The sequence below is a fragment of the Pezoporus occidentalis genome, unplaced genomic scaffold (assembly GCF_034315485.1).
Source record: "Pezoporus occidentalis ecotype Australia unplaced genomic scaffold, CSIRO_AGI_Poc_V1 ctg6, whole genome shotgun sequence".
NCBI classification, from domain to species: Eukaryota; Metazoa; Chordata; class Aves; order Psittaciformes; family Psittacidae; genus Pezoporus; species Pezoporus occidentalis.
The window spans coordinates 9,013,301-9,031,650 of NW_026915943.1; the positions used below are offsets into that span (position 1 = coordinate 9,013,301).

The following is an 18,350-nucleotide window of genomic DNA, read 5'->3' on the forward strand; positions in this document are numbered from 1 at the left end:
CCAGAGACCCTCTGGACTTTGAAAGGGTAAGACCAGGTTTGCAAATTCGGGGGGTTTTTTTACTAAAACTTCCTCAGCACAAGGTTATGTGCAGGAAATATCTCACACCGTTACTGCCGAAGTCCAACCGTTGGCTCTTTGATTCCTGAAAGATATAGGAATCAGACATAAAACAGGCACACACTTTGGTAAAGCCAGGTTCCAGCTCAAATACAGCTCTGCATATTGTGTTTCTTCATGCTTTCTCCAGCTGGGCCCTTCGATGTGATATGAAGAGTCAGAAGACTGTCAGTGGAATGTAAACAAGCAGTTTCAGAGAATTTTCATGCTAATACTTCTGGCAGTGAAGAGAGGCGAATAGTAGCAATAGCATTAAATAAATTATGATGATTTTAAAATAATTCTAAAATCCTCTAGTCGTATCAGTCAGTGGTTTTGTACACAGAATTTCTTCTATCAGAAATAGGAGACAACAAACTATAATCAGAATCTTCAAAATGCCGTAAAAATGTGTCAGCCGTTGAACACAAAAATGTAACAATGGGCCTCATCCCATGGGGTATGGCCCTAGAGAGAAGAGGGGTCCAGCAAGCTGGTTGGTATTCAGGTATTACCATGTCCAAGCTCAAGAAAGATCCATCCCAACAAGCTGGAAATCAAGCAAAGGTGGCAGGAGGCCTGAAGAGGTAGGGAAGGAGCTTCTAACTGAACTTTAGACATAAAAAGAAGTGTACAAGAGGTGGAATCAGGGTTGGGTTAGGATAACCAAGGCCAGCCTGGAGCTGAATTTGGTGAGGGATGTGAAGAGCAACAAGAAAGGTTTCCACAAGTATGTTAGCAGCATAATAGGGAAAATATGGGCCAGCCACTGAATGGGGCAGAAGAACTGTTGACAAATGACATAAAGAAGGATGAGGTTATCAATGTCTTCTTTTACCTCAGTCTTTACTATTAAGCCTGACCTTCAGCAATACCAGACCTCCGAGACCAGAGGGAAAATCTGAGATGAGATGAAGACATACCTTCAGAGGAGGAGAACCAGGTGAGGCAGCACTTAAAACAAACTGGGCATGCAGAAGTCCACAAGTACTGAGGGAGCTGGCTGATGTCACTGCAAGCCACTTTTGATTATCTCTGAAAGGTTATGGCATCTGGGAGAGGTTTCTAAAGACTGTAAGAGAGTAACTGTCACTCTGCCTTCAGGAATGGCAAGGAGACAGATCCAGGGAACCACAGGCCAGCCAAGCTCACTTCAGTCCCTGGGAAGGCGATGGAGCAAATAATCTTCTAAAACATTCCAAGCCCATGAAGGACCAGAAATTGACTGGGACTGAAACTGAAAGGAGTGGATGTTGTTTAACTCAACCAAATTAAGACTTTTGACGCTGACAGTCTCCATGACACCCTCATCGACAAGCTGACACAAGTACAGGTTAGGTAACTGGACAGCAAGGTGGACTGAAAACTGGCTAAACAGCCAGGTCCAGAGGGTTGTGATCAGCTGCAAAAAAGTCCAGTTGGAAGCAAGTCATTAGTGGTGTGCTCCAGGAGTCAATACTTTTCATTAACGACCTGGATGATGGGACAGAATGCACCTTCAACAAGTTCACAAGTAACACAAAAGTGGGAGGAGTGGCTAATAGATCAGATTGATGTGCTGTCACTGAAATGAACCGAAGAGTTTGGAGACATCAGGTGACAGTAATCTCATGAAGTTCAAAAGAGGGAAATGCAAAGTTCTGCCTCTGGGGAGGAGTAACTCCAGGCAACAGTCCATGCTGAGGGCTGACTGACTGAAAAGCGGCTTGGCAGACGAGACCTGGGTGTCCTGGTGGATAACCATGCTGACCATAAGCCAGGAAATGGACTATCATGGCAAAAAAGGTCAAAAGCTGCAACTAGGAAGAATGCTGCCAGCAGGTTGACAGAATACTCCAGACTGTGATATGTGAGACCACATCTGGAGCACTGAGTCCAGTACTCCCCAGTACACGACAGATACAGACTTACCCGATTGAGTTCAGAGCAGGGCCACAAAGACAGTTAAGGGACTGGAACGTTTTCCATACGAGGAAAGGCTGGGAAAGATGGGACTGTTCAGCCTGTAGAAGTGATGGCTCAGGGTGATCTCATCAGTGTTTATAAATGCGTGGTTGGAGGGAATGAAGCCGGACTCCTTAGAGTAGTGCCTTACAGAGGCTGAGAAGACAAGAGATAATGGGCACAAATTAAAAAATATTCAACTCCATCTGCTCTCACTCACTCTGCTTGAGCAGGAGAATTGGACTTGATGATTTAAAGAGGTCCTTTCCAACCTAAATGATCTGTGATTCTATGATAGAAGAGCAATGGAAAATCAACTAATTTCTCCAAAAGTGACAGCACTCATGAATTAAGACATAGTAAAACCTGCTGAATGCCTCATTCTCAGGAAATAAAGTAGCAATTTGGTCTCACGGAAAACCTAGTGTCACAAAAGACTGAAATAAAAGCACAATGTTTCTACAGAAACACTCTGTAGCTCTGGAAACCAAAATCCTCTGTAGAATTATGAGTTTCAGTCATCTTGAATCGCACTAGAACATATTCTTGCAAGGAAAGATAACAGACTGCTAAATCAAAGGAAATAAAAAATCTGCATTGTTTTAAAAGCCCGCCTTCTCATTTAAGAAAGCCTTAGGAAACTCCAAAGCTTACAAAAAGTATTATTATTGAAGTGAAACGTATCTAAGAGAACTGCCAAATGAAGGTCAGGTTGAACACTCTGCTGAAGTATACATTTTTAACACAGCATATCTCCTGTGATGTCTGCCATAAATAAGCAAAGTAAAAAGAATTCTGAATTTTGAACGAGGAATAAAGTCCATGCCTTCTGATTCTGTTTTCACTGCTTTTTGGTTTAAGTTTTAGAGCAGGGATCTCGGTATAATGTCTATTAATGAGGCTTCAGGTCCTGTGTGTATCCTGTAGGAGTCACTACAGTGCAAGTAAGTATAGTTCAGAGAGGACAAGGTGAAAAAGAGGTAGATGAAAGAAATAGTAGAAATAAAATTGATGCAAGGTAAGCACAGACTTTCTGTGTTAAAATAAGTTTCAGGGGAAAATATCAGAAAATAACACATATCTAAGACAATTAGAATCACAGAATCACAGAATGGTTTGGGTTGGAAAGCACCTTAAGATCATCTAGTTCCAACCCCCCCACCATGGGCAGGGATGCCTCACACTAGACCATGTCACACAAGGCTCTGTTCAGCCTGGCTTTGAAAACTGCCACGAACGGAGCATTTACCACTTCTTGGGCAACCTGTGCCAGTGCCTCACTACCCTCACAGTAAAGAACTTCTTCCTTAGGTCTAACCTGAACTTCCTCTCTTTACATGATTATCCCTTGTCTTATCACTACAGTCCCTTTCTAGCCCCTTTCAGACACTGGAAGGCTGCTCTGAGGTCTCCACGTAGCTTCTCTTCTCCAGGCTGAACAGCCCCGACTTTCTCAGCCTGTCTTCACACAGGAGGTGCTTCACCCCCTGTATCATCCTTGTGGCCTCCTCTGGACTTACTCCAACAGCTCCATGTCCTTCTTATGTTGAGAACACCAGAACTGCACACAGTGCTCCAAGTGGGATCTCACAAAAGCAGACTAGAGCAGCAGAGCTTTCTCTTCTAACACTCTTGCCTCAAGGAAAGGGTGTTATAAGGCATAGTCTGAATGGCAAAGGAAAAGGAAAGGAAAGCTGGTGCATGAGCTTCAAGGGAGCCATAGCATGCTGGAACATCTGGGTAAACCATGGAGCTGCAGAGGCCATAATACAGAAGGCCAATGTGATTTTTTTATCCCATTTCCGACAGAAGGAAAATCGGTTCTGTCTGATGAAGACAAGCGGGAAGAAAAAGGTAGGGTTTAGTGCCTAAACACTGATATATGGTACCATAGACACCATAAGGTAATGGAGATACCTGCTAGCATATATCACACATAAAGGAAAATAATCAGGGGCAGAGGAACATGTCTAGATGAGAAAGAAATTAGTGGTGCATATTATTGCATTATTGGTAGCTACAGAGCTTCAAGAAAAAAATAACACAAAGCTCCTTAGATTTCAATAAGCAGTGCAGTCACAGAGGAATAAACATCTGAGAAAGCAGCATGGACTCATTAATTTTGTGCCAGAAGTAAAAGCTAATTCATAATATTGTAGAAACTAATGACTGTTCGATGTTAGAATAATACAGTCAATTAAGTTATGAATCTTAGAAAAAGAACCTAAGGATTTGGACAGAATTACCTAAGCAACTAATTACTGGCATGACTGCAACCTTGGCAAAAGATCCGCCAATAATACAACAGAAAGAGAGTGACTTAGGGACCCTGGCAGCACAGTTGTGATTGGAAATCCACAAGTAATGACATACAGAGAGCAATGAACTGTAGAACTCTGATGGGTTTGTTTCAATATTTACTTTTACTAGAAGTATTCCAAAATCATAAAAATAAGAATAAAACCTTCAGCTTCCAAAGTGAAGTATCATGAATAAAAACCTGAAAGTTATTTTTTATTTAATGAGCATGCATGCCTCAGAGTGAACAAATACCTTCAACAGATAGAGCTCATTGTCCCACTCACAAACCACTGTTCTCTGAGGATAAATGATATTCTGGAAACGCTCATATCTGAATATGATCTATAATATCCAAAGCAACCAATACCAAGTTTGCCAAACACTCCACATTTAACTAGCAATAATTTCCAAAAGCATCAGAAAAGAGTGTGAAAATGACAGAATGTAAAAATACCTGAACAGTCACACAACCCCAACTGCAGTAGTATCTTAATCGGAATTAGTGATGTGTAATGCACCTAAAAAAAACCTTAGAAGTGGGGAAACGTCTCCTTGTCTGCTGTGTAGAAACACCTCAATATAAAGTCTTGGATCTCAAAATGAAATATGTAGAAATAAAATTTCAATAATCAACTGGCTTTGGAGTTCCTGTGAGAGGCTACATCCTCTACAGTTAAACCAGACAAAAACAATATTTGAAAAACTTACCCTTAGAAATGTCACAAGATCATTTTTCAAGATGGGATTAAGTACTTATCGCTTCCTGATCCCCTGCATTCAAACCCGTATTCAAAAAGCAGTAAAGAAAAAAGACAGCAAGTCAAGGAATCAAAATTCTATTAAATCACATTTTTCACTTCCTGAGACATTGTTTTGACAGGTTTTCCTGTATCATTAGCAGCAGCATTTTTAAAGAAAGGAATGTCACATTAAGTAGTAGGGCTCTATATTCAAACTGCCTGTGCAGTATTTGCTGCTATTCTAATTACTTTAGATGGTGGGATGTATCACATTGATGTGAAAAGTGTTGTCTGAGTTTAAGACTCAGTTCACTTAGCTTTAGACATATAATATACAGTTTTCTATGTGAACTAGGCATCCTAACTTCCTTTTATAATTACTGGAGAGAAATAAGAACTCTGAAGGCAAGTCTCATCAACCTAATTTTAGATACATACATTAGGAAGACATGAATTGGGCCTAGAAATGCTTGTCTCTTCTCATGGACTGTCAAGAGACAAAGTCAGAAATTTCAGCTGTAGACAAATACTACGTAGACCTTCATAGTCTTGAGGCTTTGATTAACTTCATTTGACCTAGAATTGTAGAAAGAAGCAGTACTTTTAACCAGGTATTGAGGAATCTGTTGCATGCTTACATGACATGGAGGTATTTATGTTAATAGTAGTTTTAAAGATATAGGTACCTTAAGAAATCTATTTTTATGAAATACATATATCACAAAGTTAATATAATGGAAGTGAAAATGTTGTACACACTTTGTCTGTATTATTCTTTACTTCCTACACATCATTTATCTTAGGTTCAAAAAGCCAGTTGAAAAATCATGGAATATACAGCAAGACTATTATCTCTGCAGACTCTTTTTTCCCCTCCTTTGTCTATTCTTCATCCTCATCTAACTGAAAAAGTCCCTACTCACTGCAGGGTGTGTGTGGATTAGGTAAATTTTAAAGGCCCCTTCCAACACAAGCTATTTTATGACTTGTCTCTTAAATTATAAAATTTCTGTGGGAGGAATCTCTTACCAGAAGCTTCCTTTATTGAGGGCTAAACCAACTCAAATTTATTCCCATTTGTTGCACATCAAGACCACAAAAATGCTGAATTACTATGAAGCAGCTGCTAGACAGTAACTTGTGAAAGTGTCTAGAACACCACTTGGCACCCTGAACCTACTGCTATAAAAAATATATTTAATGGAATACAAATAATGCAATTGAACCTGACTTGACCGAAATAAAAAATGGTCACACAGTTGGCTCCAAAGAACTACAGAATAGCTTTTAAACCTATGTTTGGCCTTGTATAAGTTGAACAGCTACACAATTATTTCATGTATCTCACTGAAAGGCATTATTGAGATACAAAGGGTGATAAGGCCTGGGTAAACCCTTTAGTAGCAACAGGCAATGTCTTTACTGAAGGTAATAGTATGGGGGTTAATGTGTGCAAAATGAAAGATAATAAAAAGGGAGCTGTAATGGGGAACTGCTTAATAAGGAAATAATGTATTAGCATTTGACTAGTGATTCCCTTTTTCAAAGACAGTTGATTAAAATCCTCTTACTGGTTCAAAGATTTCACCTTAGGCTACTTCACTCTGTGTTACATCAACTATGCACACTATAACTTACCAAACTACGCATATACCAAACATATACCAACAATAAATGGCTTTCCAGGCAGTGAGAAGGATGAGGAATTCTAAGCTTGACTACACACTAAAAGTGATAGAAGATATCTCCAAGTCCACCATTTGTACAACAACACATGTCAAGTTTTATAACTATTTAAAAATAACCTACTAGAACCTGAAAAGATACAGGAGGCAGGAATAGAAATGTTTGCAGATTTGGCTCCATGTGGCAGTAACAGATGACTAACCATGTGGCTTGGGAGTCACATTCACTTCCCAAAACTTAAGGAAAGGAGAGCAATGAAGTGAATCCTTTTGGAAAGCAAAATTTGCAAATATAGTTACTCTCTATGCACTGATAAAGAATTCAATACCTCAAAAGAAAGCAAGCTTTTTTGCCAAGGTTTGAAAGAATGCAAAGAGAACACAAAAGTCTTTATCAGCATGTCAGTTGATGCTTTGATCTGTGGATTTTATCCAGCAGAAAACTCTGTGGGAAAAACCCTTTACACTGTATAACAAGAACCATCAAAGCAGCTTAATCTTATACGGTCAAAACTCTCTGCTTTTTAGCACAAAGATGCTAAACTGCAACGAAGATGTTCCCAATGTTTCTAAGCAAATAAACTATTATTTAAATAGATAAATTGAAAAGCATATTAAAAACCTAATTTCTAGACGTGGAAATGTTTAAAAGCCATATAAAAAATTCCAGTATCCCCCTGATTCTGCTAACTGAATGCAATCCTTCTGATTTCAAAACACCTCTAACAGTCATTTTGTAAAATGATCAATGATATGCATTGAACTGCACTGGAAAACAGGATGAGAATGCAGAATGCCTTTTCATTACAGCCTATTAACAGAAATGTTAGTTTGGCTTAGATTTATCTTTCCCTATCATGCAAGATGAAATTTCATTAAACTAATTTTGCTGAAGTGAGTAAGAAGAACAATCTGTGAATGAAGAATGTACATGAATAATTAATGTCATGGTCACTGAGCTATTGAATCCCAGCCAAGAGAATTATTGGATGTAATGGGACCTTGCTAACCAAGCCAAGGCTCTGTTTCCTAAATATTGCATGTACAATAAGTAGGGAATGGTCATTGTGGCAACAGCCAAAGACAAAGGATAGATAGACAAATGAGAATATAATTAATTACAACTATTTTCTGTATCTGGAAATTAATCCAAATGGTTTGCTGAAAAACATATGAAGCCTATGACAAAGTTCAGAGTTAAGTCCAGAACTCATGAGTTCACAGAATCACTCCTTCTCTATTTGCTAAAGGTCATGACTCTATACATTTGGCCATCACAGTTTCTTTTTCTGCAGTAACCATGTGTAAGAAGTCCTAAACTCTACACAGACTGACTGCTTTCAAGCATCCTCTGACACTTTGGGTAATCAGTTATCCCACTGAATAAAGTTCCATTAAGTGCATGGTTTTGGCATGAAGCACAAAATGATTCAGGAAAATTGCAGAAAAATAGGAGTAGCTGATCCCATCTCACTGATCCATACATTATGTAGCAAAAGGAATTTTTTGGGTGGGAGAAGTGAAACTAAGTAAAAGAAAATCTTGGACAAAACCCCCCAAAATACTTACCCAGTAAGCTCTATCTGCCTGTCAAAGAAAATCTCCAGAAGACAGCCACTGTTTCAGTCAATAAAATCTAGCCTGGATATGAATATCATTAGAATTGGCCTTTAAAGATCATTATGGCCTTGAGAGAAGTAATGCAGGATGTTCTCCATAATAATAGGAATTGAGGGGAGAAAGCTATTTTTAGTCAGCAATTTTGTATTTGGGTTTTCAATTTAAACTACTGGGAACGTGGAGAGCTGAAAATATTGCTTTAATATCTCCCCAGCTGCGGACTTTTTCTGATAAGATGGAAAATAATAATATCACCTTATATGTATGTAGCTGCCTTTGTCCCAAAGGATCTTTGGGCATCAATCAGCTATTCATAAGGAAAAGTATATTCACTCAATTATAGATTACAGCAATCAGATATTAGTCAGGAATACAAAACTTGTTAGAACAAAAGATTATACAAGGACACTGGTGTCATATGCAAACCCCTGTGTTTACAGTGTATGTTTAGGCAACCCTGAAAGTCAATAACTTAATTATCCTACAGTTGGATTTGAAAAGTAAGTGGCACCAGAAAGGGAACAAACGTGGAGCCTTTCCTGGGATGGTAGAAGACGGTAGAGGAATACAGCATTTCTAGTCAAGCCAATTTTTTATCTGAATGTTCCGAAAGAAGAATGTGTGAAATTGCTGTGAAGAATTGATATGGAAGGTACTGATATAGAACTAGAATTGTTTTAGGGCAGAGAAAGAATATGCAAGAATGTGAAAGGATCACTATAAAACAATTCCGTGGTAGCTTTCATGTTACTAAATAACAATGTTATTTAGTTACTTAGGAACCAATTAGGTTCTTACTGAACTAAGATCTTCTCTGCAGACCTATGTCCACTGTACCTCTGGTTTCAATGGAATGTTACAACAGTAGCTAATGAAGTTCTGGAAATAAAGCTATATTCACCATTCAGACTTTCTCCTTCACACTTGTTGCAAAAGTTTGAAAGGAGGATTGATTCTCCATCTGATACTTGTTCAGTCCTGTTTCATCTGACCTGTACTCCTTCATTGCTCCAGCTGCAATGGAGCCATGAAAGGCAGTGCGCTTGTATGCATGGTGGACTCGACAATTGCACAACACAGGTACATCATGAAACTGGACCAAATGCCATAAATGCTGTATTATGGATGCAATTTGTCCTTTGAATGCTCCTTTGCCCAGCACCAGTGTGTGTACAGCTAGGAACTAGCATCCCAAACAGCCCCTAATATACAAAGGTGATTTTGGTCAGTACAGGCAGAATCTTATTAATCTTACTTGACAGCAAACTACTGTTCTCTCACCTCCCTTTCACATGTGTGCCCTGTACCCACCCTGTCTGCTCCCATTCCCCTTATTCTTTCATCTACCTAGTCCTTCCTGGTGTTTTTGACACACCATGCCGATGTCTGTGAGGGCTCCTACAGGACCATCTGTTTTCTCATGCCTTGTGTTTCAGATACAAAGAAGGAAGCAGAAAAGAAATCCCTCTGCTCAAAGGCCAGAGATACAAATAAAACTAGGGCTGATTTCTTTCTTGCTTTCTTGCCACCACTTTACAGTAATTGTCTCAGTTCCCATAGTATGCACACAAAAGAAAAACAGATCAAATTGCTGTTTCATCGGAAGGGCAATGGAAAAGGTGACTAATCAGAGGTTGGAGTTCTTGAAATTCAACAGTGATGCTCCTTCTCATGCTACTGAAAAACTGGCTCAAACTATGGCCAGTTATTCACAAGAAAAACATAAAATTTGACAACGTCCAGGTAAAATCAGCCTTTGCTCTCAGTAGCATCAGAAAACCATTCCCTGAATACACACTGTCTTTTCTGTTGGCATCTTCATTGCTTTGCCTTGAGACCTCGTCAAGGTCAGGCTGGAACCAGCAAGTAGCAGAAAGCAGCAGGCTTGAATGTACTAGTGAGGAAAAACACAGCCCCCAAACCAAGAGGGCTCAGCCAAGTTCAGGCAGGGAGGTCAGCCAGAGCAGATGCTTTGAGGAAAACTCTGCCTAATGCCCCAGAAACATCCAGCAGCAACCTGGCCAAGCAACCCGAAAGCTATGAAAAGGCAGAGGTCAGAGTCAGCTGTAGCACTTTTCTTGCCATACCAACTGAGCTGGGCGATTGGATGTTTCAAGAGCCATACCTCTCCAAGAATCTTTTGTCCTGGCCAGTCAATCACCCAGAACAAGTGTAAGGTTCAGAGTGCACATTTGTGTTTGTGTATGTTTGCACATGTGTGTGTCTGCATGTTTCCCCATAGGTCCTAGACATTTTCCCCTCTAATTTGACCAGCTACTCTCAATAAAAGCTAAATTGACTGTGGCTTGAATCTGACCAATTAGTCTTTTGGGCAACAGCATAATGCTCACAATGTAACAATGTGATGCCTTGAATAAAGTTGTAACATGGTCTTATGAGGTGGTGTTGCCCAGGTTGGGAGGGAAAGCCAAGGATTAAGGATCTTCTAGAAAGAAACTTAACTCTATCCCAGCCAAAACCAGAACAGGCTCCTGGCTCCTCTGCTGAAGAGTGCGAGAGCACTCCAGCCCTCATTTCCAGCTTTTAGAAAATGTACTGTATTCCTGTTATCTCAGATTTGACAGGAAAGCCTTGCTTGCTGTTTTTCCAGTAAGTTGAAGCAAAGTTTTCATTGCTGCTGTTGCTGTTCTATATCTGAAGTACTCATACTAGCCAAAGTTTCATCACTGTGTATTAACGATTGTTACACAAACTTGAGGTTCAAGTAGGTGCAGTATTTGCTCAACCCAAACTCAGCCCTGAGCATGTAAATAATGAAGAGCCTGCAGAGGGCAAAGAAAGTAAGCAAATGTTGTGTTACTGTTATTTGCACTCTAAATAGAATGAAGACTCTCAAGGTCAGAAGGGTGAGTTTAGATGTGAGATTGTTGAAAAGCAGTTTTCTGTTTCTAGAGAAAAGCAAAAGAATGGCATAGCCAATATCCAATCTGCCTGTCTCTGAGACCCTAATTCGACTGACCAAATACCCTCCTACATTCAAGTCAAATGGGGGCTTCTCCTTGCCAGACAATTCAAATAGCTCAGGCCTTTGAATGAACTTCAGTAGAAGGCACCACAGCAATACATTTTAACTGTTCTACCACTGTACCCCAATTCTAAAAATAACAGTATTCAGATCATTAGAAAACTAAATGATGAACCCAAAGATAAAATAAATAAAATTAATTATGGCAGAGTACATGATCATCAAAGCATAACCTGAAAATACCATCTAAATATAACCAATATAGTGTTGCATTCTATATGAATACATTCTTATGCAAGCGAGTAATGTGAACTCCCACGTCGTCCCCCCAAGTGCTAACTCTGAAACCCTGAATGACAACTTAAATGTCAGCACTGTTAATTATTTCTCTACAAGTTATTTCAACAGAATATTCACTTAATGTGCTTGAGTCAAAAAAGTAAATCTTGAATCTTTGCAAGATCACAAAAGTTCCAATTATCCACCTTTCAGCTGTCAAACTTAAATGTGGCCAAAAGCAGCTTCTACAATCCTTATCACATTTGAAATGCCATTGAAAACTAAAATGATAGAGATATAAACTAATTAAAATTTAACATGAAACAAAATGCACAATTTGTTTCCTGTCACCCCTTCAGACAGTACAAACTCAAATATATGATTTAGAGAGCTTATATGTTTCTCTATCTTGCCTATTTTTAACTAGAACGATTCTTAATAAATCCTTATGTCAGTGTGGCACAATACAGCAAATGAAGCAACTTGTGGCACAAGATACAGCAACAGATGAAATGCACAATATGAAGTTTAACAGTTTTTTCTTTTTAATTGCAGACAAGATCACAGAAAAGCAGCTACTTCATTTTATAAGTAAAAACAAGATAACCAAGAAATATTGCCTAGCACTAGAAACCATCCCCATACTGCTAAACCATGAAGTAGAATTTTTATGCTGCAGTAGCAATAACTACAAAGGAAAGACCATGCCATTCTAAAAGATGTTTTATAATGCTAAGCATTATTATGAGTTTCCAGAAAATGTCAGCAGAAAGCTTTAAAAAAGAGATTTTTCTTTCGTGCATATATTATCTAGATGAGATTCAATAAGACTTGGTGCTGGGTCCTGCACCTGGGTCGCAACAACCCCATGCAATGCTGCTGACTTGGAGAAGAATTGGCTGGAAAGCTGCTCAGCGGAGAAGGACCTGGGCGTGCTGACTGACAGAGCTGAACATGAGCAGCTTGTACCCAGGCAGCCAAAAAGGCCAATGGCATCCTGGTTTGTATCACCACTAGTGTGGCCAGCAGGGCCAGGGCAGTGATTGTCCCCCTGTACTGGGCACTGGTGAGGTTGCACCTCAAATCCTGTGTTCAGTTCTGGGTGCCTCACTACAAGAGAGACACAGAGATGCCAGAACAGGTCCAGAGCAGGACAATAGAGCTGGTGAAGGGCTTGGAGCACAAGTGTGATGAGGAGCAGCTGAGGGAACTGAAGGTGCTTAGTCTGGAGAAGAGAAGGCTCAGCGGGGATCTTATCGCTCTCTACAGCTACCTGACAGGAGACTGTAGTGAGGTGAGTGCTGGTCTCTTCTCCCAAGTCACAAGTGATAGGATGAGAGGAAATGGCCTCAAGTTGTGCCAGGGGAGTTCTATGTTGGGTACTAGGAAAAATGTCTTCACCATAAGGGTTGTCAAGCATTGGAACAGGCTGCCCAGGGACATGAGTTACCATCCCTGGAAGTATTTAAAAGACATGTAGATGTGGCACTTAGGGATGTGGTTTAGTGGTGGACTTGGCAGTGTTAGTTGGACTCAACAATCTTAAAAGTCTTTTCCAACCTAAATGATCCTATGAGTCTATGATTAATTTTTGGCATCATTAAAGACTGACACAGAAAGATTAACTTGTAATTGTCATAGAAACAGATCTAATGGCACCTTTATCCCCTTTCTGCATTCTCTCAGAGCAATACCCTTAATTTTCATGTTTCCTATCACAGGATAAATTCTTACAATTCTCCACTTTTAGGTAAGGTCCCAGCCTACAGTATGACTTATCAATCGGTTTACCTGGCAAATCCAATTAAATCCAAGCTCTTTCTCTTCTTCCCTTCAGTGATTTCATAAGCTGCTTATGAAAAGAGTAGTTTTCAGTTTAAACTAGAAACAAAACATTTAGAGACATCTAGCTGCCTCTATGTCTGTATTATGTCAGGATTTATCACCTCCTGCCAGTAAATTAGTTAGGCACCTTCAGAATCCTCAGGCAGATTTTATGCATGCCTAATTTTCAGAAACAGAAATCCCTCTTTCAAAGGTTCTTTTTGAAATGTCATTCTTCTCTTATTGCTTATTTCTTAGGGATTTTTTGTAGGCTTTATTGTCTCTCAGTGACTTCTGCATATTTGTTGATGGATGGTTTATGCTGAGCTATTCCCTTTCTTTTCTGTCACTTCCAACAGAGCTTCTGTAAATTAAGTTGCTATGTTCATAAACATCCAAACTAACGTACAGAATGTAATTATTAAACTAATGTACAGCTTCTACGAATCCATCACATAAATACCATTAAACCCATGTGATTTCTATGCTGAAGGAATGATTGTATTTCTTATGAGAGCTACACTGAGCCTACTTCAACAAAATATTCAATCAAATCAGTCATCCAAGATTGCAAGGTGAGGTATGAACATATCCTCTAAATAAAAACTGTATTTAAATACACAAATGCACTTAACTTTTACCTACCATTACATTTTGCACTACAAAAATAACACATCTGGAAGACTTCAGATAATCATCTCTTGGCTGGCTAGCTTTGATGAACCCCAGGATGCATTTTGCCCTCTTTGTTGCCAGGACATATTGCTGACTCTCACAACCTGCTGTCAATCAGCACCGCCAGATCCCTTTCTGCAGGGCTGCTCTCCAGCCACTCCTCCCCCAGTTTATACTCATGCTCACTGTTACTCCATCCTAGGTGCAGAATCCAGCGTTTCAACTTCTTAAATTTATTCCCATTCGTTATACCACAATGCTTCAATCTATCTAGATTTCTCTGCAAGGCATCTTCCTAACTAACTCCTGTTGGTTTTATATGAATATCAATGTTGCAACTTGTCTCGTTTGACATTTGGTCATACTCTCTTGTGTCCCTGCCCTGATCTACCTCCTTTTTTTCTGCAGAAATGTGCTTATAGCTTTCCATTAATTTTGATCTATAAGCTGATTTTACAGTATTTTTCTAGGCATTTGCTGGCTATCATAATTTGTAAAGCATGTTCTTTAAGGCCAACAAAGAAAGGTTTTGCACCTCATAAGACGAGCTCTAATCAAGAGAGGATGTGGATGCGCAAAAGCAAATAGCAAATGTCAACGTTCTGATATGGGACTTCTTTTAATAGAGTGAATGAGGTATTTAAAGACACATCAGGGCATTAGAAACACAACTCTGGCTAATGGCAGTGGATATGTCCTTCTAAAAAGCTTTGGAAATGTTGATATGCAATTTTTTCTGTATATTTTTTAAGTTGCCCACCTCCCCCACTTCTATTTGGGCCTGACAGATGGAAGTTGCATTTCTGAATAACTGATTACCACTGAGAGATGATGAGACAGGGAAGAAATTAAAATATATGCACTGGGAATATGGCTGAAAAGTTCACCTCAGTTGCTGCAAATGAGCAAATGGAAATCTGCTGGCAGTTACATTAAAAATTATCTCTAGTGTATAATACTTTAAATCAATATAAACTTAAGTATTTAAGATAATACAAACTAAATTTCATTTTTTTAAATAGCTTAAAACAGTAGAGTAGAAGAAATTTTACTTGGAACATTTCAGGTTATCAAAAATCAAATGTTTCAGTGAGATTGCTTTGCATTATTTCTATTATAGTAAGTAAATAATGAAGAAAAGTGTAATTAAAGAAATGTAATGCAGAAAATGTTTTCAGGGCTCTGAGTGCAGCAAACAGGTCCCACAACTTCCTTCCCTCTTCCCTAATGACCTCAAGATCAGCTCTGACATGGTGTAGCCATAACCTGGGGTCAATCCTGCTACAAGAAAGAGCAGCAGGGTGCTGTGTGTGAGATGCCCTCGGGTCAGGAGCAGCATTTCAGCTCGGGGCTGTTCCCCTGGGCCCCATCTGAGCAATGCTGTAACTATGCCTGTGTTCAGCACTGCACCTCACTCTCTACTTTTGCTGGCTTGCCTTCCAGAGTCACCTCAGACCTGCCCATCACCACGGGCTGTGGTGGACACTGGTTACCATCCCTATCTCTGGCTGGGTGCTATGGGTCTGAGCTGTGCTGGCGAGAGCACTGCCCTACACCTCACCATTAACATCAGATCAGGGCTCGCCTGACCTCATCCTGCAGCTGCTCCTGAAAAGGAAAGATCTGAAGTGTCCCTGGGATATTCCTGAAATGAAATAAAGCCACGAAAATAAAGTGTAAAGCAAAAATAAAACCAATTTTAGTGATCTTTAAGAAAACAACAAGGGAAAATTGTCAATTATCTTCTACAGTAAGCAAACTTTACCAGGAGCTTTCCTGAAACTCTGAATGTAATTTTATTTTACTCTTTCATTTAAAAATACTTTTTTCATAATTCATAGCTTGAAACAGGATTTCTGCTGACATGAAAACCATCTGCCTCAGCACAGCAGGTAGGAACTAAATGAAATAGATTATGCCTTAGAACTGGTATTAAAAATGCAGTTCACTTGGCTAATATAAGTAAACAGTCCAAGCAAAACAAACCAAAAGCACAAAGTTTAGTGTGCATAAATAGACTAGCAGCTCCCAAAAATGCCACATGCAATTTTAGGACAATAAATACAAAGTGAATTGTACTGTCCTGGCAGAAAAAAAATCCCTGGAGTCTGAAGACATCTATAAACCCTAAGTTTGGAAGCACAAATTATTACTGTACAAAAGTTGAAATAGCTGTGATTCTTAAATGTGTTCTATTGTTGAGTAAGGCAGACTGAAGCCAACAAAAGTGTAGAGAAGTGTCACCCAAACCCAGGTCGTGTGCACAATAATCTGGAAAACTGAAGCCATTTTACAGCAGTATAGCTAGTCATGCAGGAAGAAAAGGTTGTGTTGAGCCCTTTCTAGTAATAATAGCATTTTGAAAGAAAAAAAAAATAGGAAAATTTCTACAACCCACAAAAAAAAAAACACACCCTGCCTACTGAGTTCTTGAATGATGTATAGAATATATAGTATGATATACAGAATCATAGAATGGTTTGGGTTGGAAAGGACCTTAAGATCATCCAGTTCCAACCCCCCTGCCAGGGGCAGGGACACTTCACACTAAACCATGTCACCCAAGGCCTCCTCCAACCTGGCCTTGAACACTGCCAGGGATGGAGCATTCACAATCTCCCTGGGCAACCCATTCCAGTGCCTCACCACCCTCACACTGAAGAATTTCTTCCTTATATCCGAGATAAACTTCCCCTGTTTAAGTTTTAACCCATTATCCCTTGTCCTGTCACTACAGTCTCTAATGAAGAGTCCCTCCCCAGCATCCCTATAGGTCCCCTTCAGATACTGGAAGGCTGCTATGAGGCCTCCACGCAGCCTTCTCTTCTCCAAGCTGAGCATTCCCAACTTCCTCAGCCTGTCTTCATAGGGAAGGTGCTCCAGTCCCCTGATCATCTTGGTGGCCTCCTCTGGACTTGGTTAACGTTAACGCAAACTACATGTTCTTTACCCTGGTGCTGCTTCCTGAGGTGAAATTCACTCCACCTTCCTTCAAATCCATGGGCGGCTGGATGGACTCAGGGCCCTGCAGAGGACACGTGTGACACAGGGGTGCCTGCGGCAGCTCCCTGCGGCCCCGCAGGGTCCTCTCGCACGCTCCTTCCCTCCGCAGCAAGCAGCAGCCGCCCTGTCCCTCCCGAGCCCTCCGGGCCCTGCCCCAGCCCCTCCGCCTTCCCCTCAGACCCCGGAAGCCCTCGCCGCCACTCCGGCACCCATCCGGAGCCTGTGGCAGCCCCTAACCGAAGCCTGCCTTGCGCCGTGGCCGTCCCGCCTCGCCCTAGCCGCCCTCCGCCTTCCCGCCTCGCCCTGCCGCCCTTCGCGTTACTGCGGCGACGGGAGAAGCCGCCCGGCACCGTCCACAACGGGCGCTGGGAGCGGCGGGAGCCGGGGCGGGAGGGGGCAGCGGGGGAGACCGGGCTGCGGAGCCCATCCCGCTGCCGTAGCGACATCGAGGGCGAAAAGAGCGACGGGGGGAGAGCGGCAGGTAACGGGAGGGGAGGGGCAGCCGCGGGTCCGGGACGTGCCGTGAGTGCCCCGGGCTCCTCAGGTGCCCGCCACAGCCAGGGCTGCTTCGGTTCCTGTGCTCCGTGGAGCCGAGGGTGGTGGTGCTGTGGCAGTGTCACCTCCGGTGCTGGGTGCCCTGTTAGAGCCATGACTGCCCTGTGGCAGTGTCACCTCTGGTGCTGGGTGCCCTGTTAGAGCCATGACTGCCCTGTGGCAGTGTCACCTCTGGTGCTGGGTGCCCTGTTAGAGCCATGACTGCCCTGTGGCAGTGTCACCTCCGGTGCTGGTCCCTGTTAGAGCCATGACTGCCCTGTGGCAGTGTCACCTCAGGTGCTGGGTGCCCTGTTAGAGCCATGACTGCCCTGTGGCAGTGTCACCTCAGGTGCTGGGTGCCCTGTTAGAGCCATGACTGCCCTGTGGCAGTGTCACCTCCGGTGCTGGGTGCCCTGTTAGAGCCATGACTGCCCTGTGGCAGTGTCACCTTCGGTGCTGGTCCCTGTTAGAGCCATGACTGCCCTGTGGCAGTGTCACGTTCAGTGCTGGGTGCCCTGTTAGAGCCATGACTGCCCTGTGACAGTGTCACCTTCGGTGCTGGGTGCCCTGTTAGAGCCATGACTGCCCTGTGGCAGTGTCACCTTCGGTGCTGGTCCCTGTTAGAGCCATGACTGCCCTGTGGCAGTGTCACCTCTGGTG

At 41.6% G+C, this 18,350-nt stretch overlaps 1 protein-coding gene across 2 annotated transcripts in view; it reads left to right on the forward strand.

The window, feature by feature from the left end:
* The first annotated feature begins 17,535 nt into the window (after nucleotides 1-17,535).
* Nucleotides 17,536-18,350, forward strand: part of DEUP1 (deuterosome assembly protein 1) — a 49,549-nt gene continuing 48,734 nt past the window's right edge. For both annotated transcript variants that reach the window (XM_062639293.1, XM_062639294.1), the window contains exon 1: nucleotides 17,536-17,637. The gene's annotated coding sequence lies outside the window, so the exon portion shown is untranslated. The remainder of the gene's footprint in view (nucleotides 17,638-18,350) is intronic.